Source organism: Dryobates pubescens, chromosome 8, assembly GCF_014839835.1.
Source record: "Dryobates pubescens isolate bDryPub1 chromosome 8, bDryPub1.pri, whole genome shotgun sequence".
Classification (NCBI taxonomy): domain Eukaryota; kingdom Metazoa; phylum Chordata; class Aves; order Piciformes; family Picidae; genus Dryobates; species Dryobates pubescens.
Genome location: NC_071619.1, coordinates 27,286,101 through 27,300,570, shown reverse-complemented (window position 1 = coordinate 27,300,570; position 14,470 = coordinate 27,286,101). Strand labels below are relative to the sequence as shown.

Below are 14,470 nucleotides of genomic sequence, written 5' to 3'. Positions count from 1 at the left end.
GGAAAACCACATATCACATTTTGTCTTGCAGTGCTGTCAGAAGAGTATTGTACACAGTCGTCTTCCACAGCTCCCTTTCATAGCCAATGCCAACAGGGAAAAATCCATCCACCTTTCCCCAGTGGTCTCTGAATGACTCTTAAGCAGAGTCAGGTCATGTATTTGTGTGGCTGTGCATACTTTTCCAGATGGTCAAGGCTACAGGGCTTGACACCTCACAAACAAAAAGACAGTCCTACCCCAACAATATCACAGTTCAAATGCAGAAATCTGGGAACAGATGAATCAGAAAGCAAACAAATCACTTGCCCCTATACCTCTTCCCATCTACCACAATGGAACTTGCATTAGATCATGCCTGCTTTTTGCATGAAAATATTGTACAGCACCAAACAATTAGAATATTTTACAGTGTAAAAATTTGGATTTCAGTGAATAAAAACCTGTTCCTGTGAGCTCTGTCCCACAGTTTCAGGCTGAATTTAAAGTAAACACATCTTTTCCTAACCACTTTTGTTAGGACATTAACATAAAGGAACACACATTTCAGAGGGAACATCATATGGAATCTGCTCATTGAAACAGTACCCTGTCTCCAGGACTCAGCATTTTCTTTAATAAATGTCTGAGGTTTTATTTTGTAATGAAGTTCAGATCAAGAAAAAGGTCAATGCTTGTACTGAATCAGGTTGCTTTCAAAATTAGCAGTGACCTGATCACACTTGTACCATCTCATTAAGAGTCTTTAATATTGCATGAAACATGTATAACTTGTCTTGAATATGAAAGCATTTAGCCATCTTTTCTCACAGTCATTTCTCAAACTTGCATCATCAAATTTCAGCTCACAGGTGAAGTTGAATGATACAAATTAGAGTATATTTATTGTTCCCCTAATAAAAAAAGAGCTCTTCAGAAAATGTTACTTATAACTCTAATAGTCTTGTAAAGTAGATTGTGGGATCAGATGCGGGGTTTTTTTAAATCCTGGAGATAACTTCTGCTGAAATCCTAAGTACCAATACCACAGGCACTGCTGAAGTCAGAGGAGTGAAAACCAATCTGATTTGACTCAATATCATTCTTTGCTGCTCTGAGTGAGTTCTTAGAACACCACTAATCTTGGTGTTACTTGTTTTCTCCCCCTAAAAAAACACTGTATGAAACATGATAGAACTAACATCTTAGAAGGATACACCAGTTAAAGAATTTAGCTCATGCACAAGTGCAGTACTGATTAACAAGGTAACTGGCAAACATCAGGTCCAAAACACAAGCAAAAAAAGTTACCTTGAGTAGCTTTGTACTTCTCTCCAAACATGGAAATGCTTCTTAACATGATTAATTCAGCTTCAAAAAAAACAGCCCAATTACATAGAAACTTCATAAAAGAATAGAAATTAAGCTAAGGATGTGCCAACTGCAGTGGACTCTTCACTGCCTTTTTAATCTTGCCTTTAGCTGAGCTGTGTCCTCCATCATGAAAGATAAGCTCAGTAGGGCTTTGCTGGTGACTTAGGTAAGTCTGAAGGAGTTTTATCATACTGACAAATAACTGCTAGACTGACTTACTGTCTAAAAACTGGAGCCACTGAGGAAAGGAAAGGGTTTACTCTTTGCAGGCATTCCAGCAAAAAGTCAGAAGACTTGCATAACTGCAAAATATTGCAAGTGTGCTGAAATAATGACAGCAACAAACAACTGCTGTTTACAGGTTTAAGCATTTTATTAGAGTTGTCATCCTAAGTTTGGATTTTGCTAATTTAAATTCAGAAAGCTAGTGCTCATTACTATACCTATACTCACTTTATGGGTCCATGATACCTGAAACACCAAAATTTTCCTTTGAATGATGTTTAGTCCTTCAAAACTACTGCAGTGTTTGACAAGCAGTGAGAAAATCCCCCTTTTTCAGAGTTCAGTAGCGACTTGTCTTGTTGTTATCACTGCACAAAGGAAAGCTGTTTACAAAAGATTAACTGTGCTGATATTGCTCTGGGGCTTTTTGCCTTATGTTTTCAGCTGACCTCCTGAACTACTGGCTAGAATTGTTGCTGTAGACCAGTACAAAATACTGGATTCACATGGTAAGGCTATTTGGAGCATTTTGTACTCCCTTACACTTTTTTCCCCTCCAAGGAAAACAGGCTATTTCCCAGTCTAAAAAAATGGAAAATAGTCAGACATTTTCCAGCTTGAAAAAAACAAAACAAAACAAAAACCCACAACACACCAAAACTTGAGATGGAAGAGACTGTCCAGGCTCATATACACAAGCACAATCTGTCAGTTTTTCACAAATTTAAGTTAATGTGAATTTATTCAGTGTTGGCAATTAGAAAGAACTGCATGACCCTTTCTTCCTGACATGCCTGTTCCTGTATGACCCTAGGGAGGAGGAGAAGGCTTAGTGGGAATTCAGAGATGGAATTAGGAACTGAAGATCATGGTTTTCAGAGATGACTAAAAATTTTAGGTGTTTACATAACAGGATCATTTTTTTTCCCCACAAATAATTAATTGCAATCATTTTGAAGAGTGCAATAATTTCTTAAACTGTATCAGTATATGAATATAGAAATGTGATGTAGGAGCATCTGTTTATTTACCATAAAGAACTAGGCTCGGTTTTATTTTCTCTGACATACCACATTAAAAAAAAAAATTCAAGTTTGATGCCCTCATTTTCCCCTCCATTTAGTAGATCACAAATCCATGAAACATAAATGAAAAATTGAGATTTGTTCCATGGCAGTTCAAACAGAAATATTCACAGGAACAGTTCAGAGTTTCTCTCCACTTCTCATAATTTAGGACAGTTAAGCCTTCATTTTCTTTACTGCTAAAATGAGTCTTAGAAAATTCACATAGAATTTAATAAAAAATAAAGGATACTATAAATTATTTTGTCTTGTTAAAATGTATATCTCATATAGTTGTAACATTCACTTTTTTACATACAAATTTCAGGTTCTAACTTTACAGAGTTATTGTGAACTATTACTAATAAACTACTTTCTTGTGCCCACTTATTTCATACTTTATAGGAAATGTATAGCAATCGAAACACAAAAGACTAGTCTACTCTAAGTACACAAGATACAGTTGCTGCACAAGAAAGAAGAGCTTTAAGCTGAAGAAGGATAGATTTAGACCAGATATTAGAAAGAAATTCTTTACAGTGAGGGTGGTGAGACACTGACTGGAACAGGTTGCCCAGGGAGGTTGTGAATGCTCCCTTCATGGAGGTGTTCAAGGCCAAACTGGCCTCAAGCAACCTGGTGGAAGGTATTCCTGTCCTGGGGGGGTTGGAATTCGATGCTCTTTAACATCCCTTCCAACCTAAAGCATTCTATGAATCTCTGCCTTCAGTTTTCAAAATGTTTGCTTTTGCTCAGGGTGTAACCTATATTCAGCAGTAACAATCACACCTGATTTGCGCATGCCCAAGATGCATAATTTCAGAAACAATACTTGAAAGCTTCCCTGTAGAGAACATGCATTTCTTGAAGATGAGGCAACATCAGCACTCCAGACGGAGAAAGACACTATACATAATTTACTTGGGTCAGCCTTTCTCATAAAAGTAACCTGTAAAATCATATAATAATTGGACATGTTTACAACACACTAGCGTCAACTGCAATCATGTGAAATTAGCAGGTTGAAACTGGAAGTCACTAGAGCTTCATAAGAAAAGGAAACTTCTTATGAACTGTGTGTTTCTTCTGCTACATCTCTCTGAAGAGATAATCACTGTGGCCGAGAGTCCACCATATATTCAGGTCTGACAACAGCAGAACGAGACAATTTCAGGGATAACTATTACATGGAGAGGAGGAAAGACTTGATGCACTGATAAGATATGAATCCTGTCACCCGGACTACAAAACTTATGTTTGCCATAAATAAGGGGTTTATTTTACTATAAGAAATAATGCAATGTATCATTTCCTGCTGGAGGTCAGGTTGGTCACCATGCTGGCTGACAGGAAAACAAACACAAAGTAACAATACTAAATGTGGTATCAATTACCTACATGTAAAGCTTATTGTCATCTACAAAGTAATTAATTTTTATTGTATTATCTATAGTATTGCCTATATATTTAAAAAAAAAAAAAAAAGTTTGCAGACCTTTATATAGCATTCATCTTCCATAAATTTACAGGATTTGATTCTCAGCCTTGACACAAGCAGCTTTAAGCTACTATTATATGTTAAACAGCTTCATGGTTGGGCACAGATGGGTTTCAACGATGGTTCATTGTAGAAAGGAATTTCCAAAAGGTAGAGAACCTTACATTGTGTTTTCAACACCAGTTCCTAACCTCACTTGACAGAAATAGAAGCAGCACATGGCCAAGAAACATTTTACTTTGGGTAGAAAACAGCTGGAAGCAGATTTAAGTACCAAGCTGGAGCTGAAGGCAAAGCTAAAGAAGCGTCAAGAAATAATTTCACACCCTTTCATTCCTACCCATCACCAAGTGCATTCTGGGAGGACTGAAGTATTATCATCAAGTTCTATTTTCAAATGACCTACACGAATCCTTTCACTTGTATGTTTGTAAGGGGGAAAAGTAAATGTGAAAAACAATGAGATTGGGAAGGAAATGCCGAGCTTTTCAAATTTCTCATATAGGTTCTACACTTGATACCTCCCCCCCCACCCGCCCCATCTTAATTTTACTTGAGTATTGTTTTGGAGACATATCTAGTGAGGAAAGTGTCAAGGAGACTTAGATAGTTTAATTAGTTTAGTATTTATACGTTTATGACAAATATATTTTCTGGCATTTTAGGAATACTAACATGGCACTTTTCCTTACAATTAAGCTCCAAGAGAATAAATAAAATGGCTATTTGTTGCCATTAATACAAAGATACCTTGCTTTAATGTAGGTTTGTCTCTCTTGACTGCAAATGGGACAGACTACTTCCCACTTACTATTTAATTTCTTGTGACAGAATAAAAAACACCTAGGATTCACTGCTTTACATGGTAAACTATAAGCCCTCCACAGCAGGTTTCCTAAACAACTTGTTTCGTAACTTTCATTCGTTCTATTTTACAGTGGCTGTTGTCCCTCATTATACAACGGCAAATTGTTAGCATACAAAATAAGGGACAATAAGACTGCTGTAAGAAACAGAAATGCACTTACTGATGATTAGACTCCTGCTGCATTGTAAGCTTTCTGAATGAAAGATTTTGAATACCATCTTTGGGTCCTTGCTAGAGATAATAACCTACTTGAAGGACTTGAATATACTCCAGTATTTTAGAAAACTGAAAGCGGACATACTTCAGAAACAGCTTTTATTCTTAAGTTAATAAATAACAAAATTTTCTTCCTCAATCAATAGAGGGAAGATTAGTATTTATGCTTTGAAAAGAGAAGTATGACTGTTGAAATCATCTGGAAGAATTAGACTTGGAGCAAGCACTAAAATTTTCAACATAAAATACAACATGATTTTAACTTTTCAAATAGAGTGATCAGAGCAGGAAGAATGACAAAGTCTGTTACAATAGGTCTGACTACATTAATATTAGAATGTAAATGTTTATTGGATCCCAGTGCAAATGGGAAATTCTATTAGTAAGGTATATTTTCTATTTTTTACAGATATTAGTCTGTTCTTACAACCTCTCCCCAAGCATGTAACATCTTTCTCCACTTGCACATCTCATATGTCTCTGCATGCTGTATTCCTACAATCTGTGCTTCTATTAGCCAGACAATTTTTCTGCAAACATTAGGATTCACAATGTCGAAGTAATGTCTATGACTTAGTCACCTCACTTCTAATGAAGTTTCACTTTCTACTAAAACACCTTCTACTTGTTTCATGTTCTTAGATACACCTCTGCAATTACAGTCCATCCTATTCTTTTTAAAGAAACTAAAAAGACAATAACTAGACAATAGTTATTATAGCAAGTACGTATATCAGCAAGTACAATAAACCAATTAATCAAATTGGAATTAGTTTGTTATTCATCTTATAATAGCTGTACTGGAAGACAAGCTTCATAGCCTCTCTCTGATAGTGTTAAACATGAGCAATTGTGGAGTGATAGACTCCTTTAACATCCTCCCAACAATTCATATTTTGCGGCGCAGAGTGTTCCTCAGGCAAGTATGTTTTCTATGTATTTATATGCACTTCTCAAGTGTATTTCTGCCTTGAAACCCTCAATGGCTTTTGTCTCCATAAAAAAGCACAGTTTCCCTCTAAATCCATGTAAACTGTGAGCATCCAGATCAGTTCACCTACAGCACATTACCTGGGAGTTTTCAGGATCTCACTGGATTATCCTCTTTTTAATTTTTACATCTTTCTTTTCTGGATAGCTGTACTAATAGCTATCAAACACAAAGCAATGCAGCAGTAATCTGCACTGTCTGATGAGCCAGGCACTAGATAATGCCATTCAGATCTTGAAGTTGCATAGCTCCTTCTCAAAGAGGTGAGATAAAAGCAATAAATAAGAGATTTCAGGAAAGAATAAAGCAGGCTGTTAGAAATGTACACAAGAATTCATTCTGCATGTGCTAAGCATCCAGCAAAGAAAAGACAGAAGCACATCGCTTCGGTTTTAATAGATTGTAAAGTAAGTCACCCTCTTGATGAAAATTAACTTAAATACTGCACATTCTGATCTTAAGACAGAGCACAATAAAATTACTGCAGAAAAATAAATTAAATTCCCCCTTGAGGAAAGGCTACTAACTGGAAGACCTTATTCTTTCACATATGCTAACAATTACAGCTTGCATTTATGCAACAGCTTTCAACCGTGGATCTCAATGTTCTTTCTAAACACTGGTACAGTGTAAGTATATGCTACAAATACACATTACAGAAGAGAGCTGCTGTTATACCTGCTTAACTACATGCCAGCAAATAACAATTCAGCTCTCTACTGAAGAAACGTTCTCACTGTAGCAGTTCTGTAGGTTCAAGTAAATGTCAGGCGGACAAGTAGCAGAGAGACTGTCACAGCTGCCAGCTCTTATGTTATTGGCACCATCTAGGGATGGTGTCTTCACTGAGAAAACAGAAATTCTCTTTAAGGTTATTATTTCTCACCCAGCTTCAAATTTCGGACAATCAAGTCCTTACTGATATTTTTACACTATCTTCCACCTTCTCCACTGAGAAATCTAGATGTCATTTCAGCAGATGCCACAGTTTCACTCCACTGCTCGCTTTTCAGAGCATTCAATACAAAGTGGTACAGGGTACTGAATCCCTCCCTTGCCTTGAGTCTTACCATCATTAATACAGTGCTCTTTGACCAAGTCAGTACCAGGTTGCAATTATCAGTCAGGCTCTGTGTCACCATTCCACATGCAACATATAAATGCCATCTTAATTTGAGACTGTGTGTGGCACTGAGCTGCACAGAGCTTACCTGCCCTGGCAAGTCCATCCTGAACTACTCAGTCAATATTTGGTCACCAGATGCCAAGCTAAGAACAATGCTATTTATCTTTTTAGTTTGGAATTTAAGAAGACAGACGGTTGGGTTAATCATTATTTTACTGAAATGATGCCCATCAGGCTGTAATGAGAATGATGGTATCAGAAGTTTAATTTCCTTGGCTAGTTGATTGACTCATTAAGTTGCTTTTCATATAGACACTGAATTTGAAAAATTAGAAAAAAATATCTAGCCTTCTTTAATTTCCTATTTTTTAAGCCCACTTTCTCAATGGAAACTCCGTAACATTCTGCACAAAAATGCATAGGGATGCTTCCAAAGCGTAGAATGCACTTCCAATTTTCCACATGTGAATCCCTCCTTTCTTAAAATAGCAATAAAAAAACCCAAGCAAAAAGTTTCCTACCTTTCTAACCAATCCTCCTGTGCAACCCTTCTCTCCAAACTTCAACCTGATATTTTAACAGCTTGTGTTCATGACCAAATATGTGGCCTTTGTGCAGGCACAGCAAACCTGCTCTCAACAAGCATGCTCACAACTTGTTTCATATGTGCCTAGACACAAGAGCAAATAACCAGGTTTCACTGAAGAGCACCATGTGAAAACTAACAAGCATCTCTAAGAATAGATTTTCTTCTCTTCACTATATCTCTAAAGAGTAACAGCAAAGAGAAATATTTACAACCCTAGGAAAATAGTGTCTCATAAAAAACTCAGCTATAGGAAAGGCAAACACAAAATGCAAGCAAATGGGAAAATGCAAGCACAATGCTACATACACTTTTCTGGCTCCATTGATATGTCCTGCACAAGTGTAACTCACATATCTTTATTTCAATCAAAGCAGTTGAGTACAGCAAGAAAGTCCTTTGTTTACTAGTAAAAACCATCCCTAGTTTGGCAGTTGAGCAAATCTAAAAAAAAAAAAAGTAATATAAATTTCTTGTCACAACTAACTAGAAAAGTTATTTTGAAATCCACGCTCAGAGAAATCTAAGTGTTTGGACAAGGGAAACAAACCTCACATTCAAAAGAGAATTATTCAGGGTTCTCAGTTTACCTCGATGACACTAGGAAGGTTTATTTGCACATGCACAAAAATGGGGGCTACTGTAGCACATCTTTTACATAAATTCATGAGTAAATGAAACAAGACAGTTATATACTGAAGTAAATGCAAACTGAAATTTGATTGTGGGACTCAGAGACAAAGCTTCAGTGCAATTCCTTCTAAATCTGACTAGCTTTTAGGTACTGATTACAGCCATTAAGATGAAGGCCAGTTAGGAAGTCCAATATACCCTAAGGTTAACATTTGAATGAAGATGTCTTCTTTTTTGCTCTTCCTCTAACTTACTTAATTCCTTAGTTAATGCTTTATAACTTACTGGAAAGGAATTAAGTAATTCTGAATGTCACCACCAAAAAAATTATCATTAGAAAAGGCTGTGAAGAACACCTCTGGCTGAGCAGCAACACACAGATACAGGTAGCTTTGGAGGGTGCTGGCAGATCTGAACACCTTAATTTAGTTCAGAGGCAGACACTGTGCTACTTTCAGTCACTCTAAATAAAGCAACGGCCTGAAAGAGGACAAAATGTTGTGCCAGAAAGGATAGGATAATATGTTACTGCCAAGCATCTGAAAATCCATCAATCAGGTAAAGACAAGATATAGATGTAATTGCTGACTTCTCCTTTTTCTGTTCTTGTAGAATTACTGGACAGTGGAAACCAGAGCCCTCTCCTAAGAAAAGATTACATCACTGCAATGCAGTGGAAGGGAAATATAAAAGCTTTAAAATGTAAGTAGTAAATTCACTTTGCTTTTACATATTCCAGTACCTGAGAGGAGAGGGGGGAAAAAAAAACCAAAACCAAAACACACCCAACTATACAAAAGAACAACAAAAAGCCCCAGCAATCAAAACAACATGAGGTCATGAGAACAATTTAATCATGTGACGGTTTAATATAAAGGCATGGAAAGTCTATCTGAACCCTAGATGAACCAGCTTCAGGGTTTCAAATTAACATACAGAGGTTTTGCTTTTGTTTTTATCTTTTATTCTCATCCTCAGTCCAGACAGAATCAGTCTCAGGTGTTTATTCCTGACACACAACACATCAAGCTCTGCTTCTTTAAAGCTAATCATAAAGACAAACTGCTCATTCTACTATCTCATTCATGCAACAGGTATACCTAAAGCCTCTTTCAGTTGTCTTCATGTTTGAGTTTGATTATTATGATAATCATAAGGCACTTCTGTCTCTGAAATATAATATAATTATCTATTATATTGAATATATCTAGTTAATATTGGAGGGGTATAGGGTAAGAAAATTGTCAGAAAATTATGACCAAGATTTCTAATAGCCACTCACAGAATGGCAGCTGGAAGGCAAAATAAGACTGAGTGATTTTCTTCAGCTTAGACTTTGTTGTTTTAGCAAAAAGTAGGTTACTTCCAGTTCAGGTATGTCTTCAAATCCCTTCATTCACTCATATAATCATTCCTCTCCCCTCTCATGAGATTTCTCTTGGTCACTGAGTATATTAACAGATTTCACCTGCACATTCTTCCTTTTTCAGCCTTAGTCTTTATTTAGATGCATCTCCTGACACATAACTACAATGACTTCTCCATTGGTGCAGACAATACAGCTGTAAACTTCAGGGAGTGAGACATGTAAACTGCTGGAAACACCCTTATTTCAAACCTTCTGGCAAGAGGTTGCAGATACAGTTTCACACTTCATTTCATTTGACACGTCCCCAGAACCACTGCTGTGTGTATCTAGTGACAGTATTTGAAACCTCACATCCCAACGCCCTCCAAGGCTTCGTTACACTATCTACAGTTTGCATGAAAAAGAATCATTTTTCTTTTCCCCTGGAAAGAAGCACTCAGTGAACACAAATCTTTTGCTCAGAAGAGCGGAATGAATGACCAGCAAAATGTGCTTTAACACCAGAAAAAGAGAACTGGAAGTTAGGCTCTTGCAAATCAGGAGATCACTGATTTATATTCTTTATACAACAGGATTTACTTTTCCTCATTATTTATGCATAATCTCATACTAAAAATATCAGCTTCTTATTATAATAGTATCCTGATTTATACTTTCTTTCACTCCCTACTACCAAGTCTTCCAAGTCAGGAAAAAAAAATTTACATTTTCCTGTTCTCTCTGCTCATGTACTCACATTCCTCTCCAATACAGTAACGCCCACATCTTTTATATCATGCAAGTACAATAGAATCATATGAATTCGTGTTATCTTAAATTTCCTGGCTTATATTTCATTGATGAAAATGCACACTTTAAACTTACTTTTAAAGACTGGAGTAAGTCCCTCTTCTTAGAGCACACATTGACTTCCATCTGAAGCGACTGATTTATTGATTCCATACTGTTGAGAGGATTACCTGTGCATCTTTCCCAGCCCCACCAATGGAAAGTTCTCTCAAAACCATGAGTATCTCTTTAAATCTCTGCATTAGGAGAGGTAAGGAGAGTTAATAGGACTCTATTGCCATACCAATAGCTAAAAAGCAATAAAAGTATTTCCCTTGAGCAACCATGGCACAATTTAAGCACAGATGCCAAGGAAGGAATATTAGAATTACTATAGACTAGTTAATTGAGAATAAGCATAGTAAGAAAAAGGCACCTTGAACTTTGCAGTATGCTGATGACAATTTGAAGAGACAGTGAGTAAAAAACCTACTTAGAGGAGAAGAGAATGAATCATCTGAAATTTGCAGTGGATTTAGTGAAGTGCATAGTTCCATGGGCTAAAGAGATGTGAAGAGAGATAGCAGACTTGACTGTGAAAATGAAAGAACTGGACACTGAAGAGTGCCATGGGAATATTGAGGCAAATTCTTTTAGCAATTACTAAAGAACAGAAAGTAAAAAGCCAACACAATCTGAAGTGTATCCTTAAGCCTGTTGCTTCATTTACATTTTTGACCTGGTTATGAAGAAGGGAAAAAACCCAACCAAACCACCACCAAAAACCAAACAACCAAAGAATGAATTTAAGAAAGAAAATTACGTGAGGGAGACAACCCCTCTATAATAACATCTGTTCTGTATCCAAGCAATTGGATTCCCTCTCTCAGAGGTAAAGAAAGATATTTTGAACACTTACTCAGAAACGAACCATCAGTTTACACTGTGCAAGATTTCAATGTGCAGTTATCCTGGTCAAACATCCAACGATCTTATCCTTAACCTGTTAAATTACACCTTCAGAAAATTCTGCCCTCCATGCTACCTTCTCCCATCTTTCACAGGGATGTCACCTGCTCCTCTTTCTCTTCTCACTCAGATGCATAAGGCCAGAGGTCCCCTCCCACCATACCTGTCCTTGCTATAGCTGTGGATCAGGTGCACGCTCCCAAAGAACTGAACAGAGCACAACTCTCATCCACTCTGAACAACACTGGGTTTTTTAAGCTTAGATATCCTGTTTTCCTAGTCTTCAAAAAGACCAACTGGAAAAAAAGAAAGCAAAACCAAAACCCCCAACAAACACTTGCTGGTTTGGCCAATCTTTACCAATTTATATTAGTTCTAATGGAGGAAAAGGTTTCTTCACTCCCAAGGAGTTATTTCTTTGGTGGATGTGTATGCAGGAAACATCAAGCAGGCTCAGAGATGTGGCATCACTTCAGCCACTGGCACAAGGAAAACAGCTACTTCAGTACTGCTGTGCAGACCCAGTGTCCACTCTTCATATCAAATGTTAAAAGCCAAAGAAATATCTGCAGAAATTATTGCATCTAGGAAGGGTGCTTTATAGTGAGAGAATGAAGAGCTTCAATCTGCTTTGTCTACAGAAAAGAAGGTTAAGTCTAATGAAAATTTAAACAAGGTTAAAGCTTCTGATAAACAACTCTTAACAGTGAGCAGAAAAGCAGCAGTGGGAGGTCTGCTAGCTAGAATCTAAACTGAAACAATCAGAAAACAAATAAAAAATATTTCTTTAACTAGTGAAAACAACTAAACTTGTTAGAACCATTTCCCTTCGGATATGGTAGTTCAGATTAGATGTTTACTCTGCTCCCCTTGAGAGTTTTCTAGAAGATATGTAATAGCTGCAAGAGCTCATGAGCTTAATTTGAAAATTAAAATGTGATGTTCTATGGCTTGTGTAACATGAGTCAAAAATATTATGACCTTAAACCTTTGACACTTTGAATTTAATGAGAATTTGCGAAGCTTGGAAAACATATTTGCAAAGATAGCAAAGCAATAGGATAAAGCTGAAAATAAACACATTCAGAAAACCAACTACATTCTCAGTAGTGCTCATTGTGAAGAGGTGACTATGTGAACATGGGGAAGTACACAGGTTTCATGATCTGTATGAGGGGTTCACATAGCTTGACCACAGACATCAGAACCATCAGTTGCCTCTGTATCACAGTCTGTATGATTAGACAATGTCACGACTCCAGAGAGGATCTATCCCAAAGAAAGAAAACTGAGCTGCATATATCCATTGCCTTAATTCCTCCTTCACTTGGAAATCCGCCTTTTCTAATATTTAAAATAAAACATAGTTCCAAACAAGCAGTAGAAAAATTCTCATATCCTGAAAACTCCAGGTCAAAAACATTTTTACAAAATATCTATGTTGGTATTCAGACAGGATGCCAGAAAAACTGTATTACATGACTTGAATTACATAAATCATACCAAAAAACAACTTACAAATTTTCCATTTTACACATATTATGATGAAACGTTTACAGAGCACCTGATCAGAAACTCCTCCTTGTTTCTCATTTTATAAATCACTACTACAAATTCCTTTTTTTGTTTTATCTGACACTATCTTTGATGTTTCATATCTCAGTTTCTTTTCTTTCCTTATTCCCATAGCAATAAATAATCACTTTGATTTAGAATTCCCTTCAGCCAACAGAACAGGATTATATATGTACACACACATATATATACACACACACACAAATAAAGTAACTTCATATTTAGTACTTACAATAAGGATTTGAACTTTCTTTTTCTTCTACTTATGTTTACAATTTTGGTGTGACATTGTAGTGGAAAGACAAACTAAGCTGCAGACACAGGTTTTAAAGATATAAGAAGCTGTTTATGACTGTTTTCTACATAAATAATAGGACTGGAAACTTAAAAGAGCAAGTTATACTATGCAGATTTAAAAACCAAGGTTGACGTCACGCTCTTTAGACAGATGCTACTACTTTCTCCTTAAAGGCTTTCCAAAAGTCAATATATACCTTCAGATGCCTGACACCTCAGACTCAATAGATATCCAGTGCCTATTTCTATTGTAGCTTATGATTCAAGTAATTTGAATGTTTTATTATTAGTTCCCTAATTGATTTCATATAATCTGATTACTGTTACAAACAAAATAGTTAAGCTCTTTTTAAAGTTGCCCTATTTCTTTTTAGCCTCTACTAAATGTAGCTGAAAGTTATGTTAGACTGAAAATTTAAACTACCAAATCTTGCAGGTTCATTAAACTCTTCTGATATGATATTTACAAATTACACTACACTGAAAACAATAACTTTGTACTTTTGCTTCCAATACCTCCATATAATAAATGGAAACATAATAACATTAGAATTTAGTATTCTTCATAATAACCATTACCAAATTTTAACATCACTTCTTTCTTTTGTGAAATTCTCTGGACTTGACTGTCCCAGTCTATTCACTTCTACACCAGACCACCCTTGCTATCACCCCATATTCACCACTCAGTCATTCCCCCAATGTCACATCATTAATAGTCTACCACCTTCTGCCCTTCCCCCCAAAATTAATCTGCCCTCCACATTAAAATGTCTCCAAAGCAGTGTGGTCCCCTTAGGAATATAGTAAAAAAGAAGGGAGAGCTCTCAAACACTGCAAGACAACAAAGGTGGCAACTGCCTGATAAAGGACTAGGCCAAGTAGGGAGCTGGAGAGTCCCAAAAGCTCTTCCTAATTTGTATGTTCTAACT

General features: G+C 36.5%; 1 protein-coding gene across 2 annotated transcripts in view; it reads right to left on the bottom strand.

The window, feature by feature from the left end:
* The window catches only part of GRID1 (glutamate ionotropic receptor delta type subunit 1), a 552,748-nt gene that overhangs the window by 232,320 nt on the left and 305,958 nt on the right, over positions 1-14,470 (bottom strand). The gene's annotated exons all lie outside the window — the stretch shown is intronic.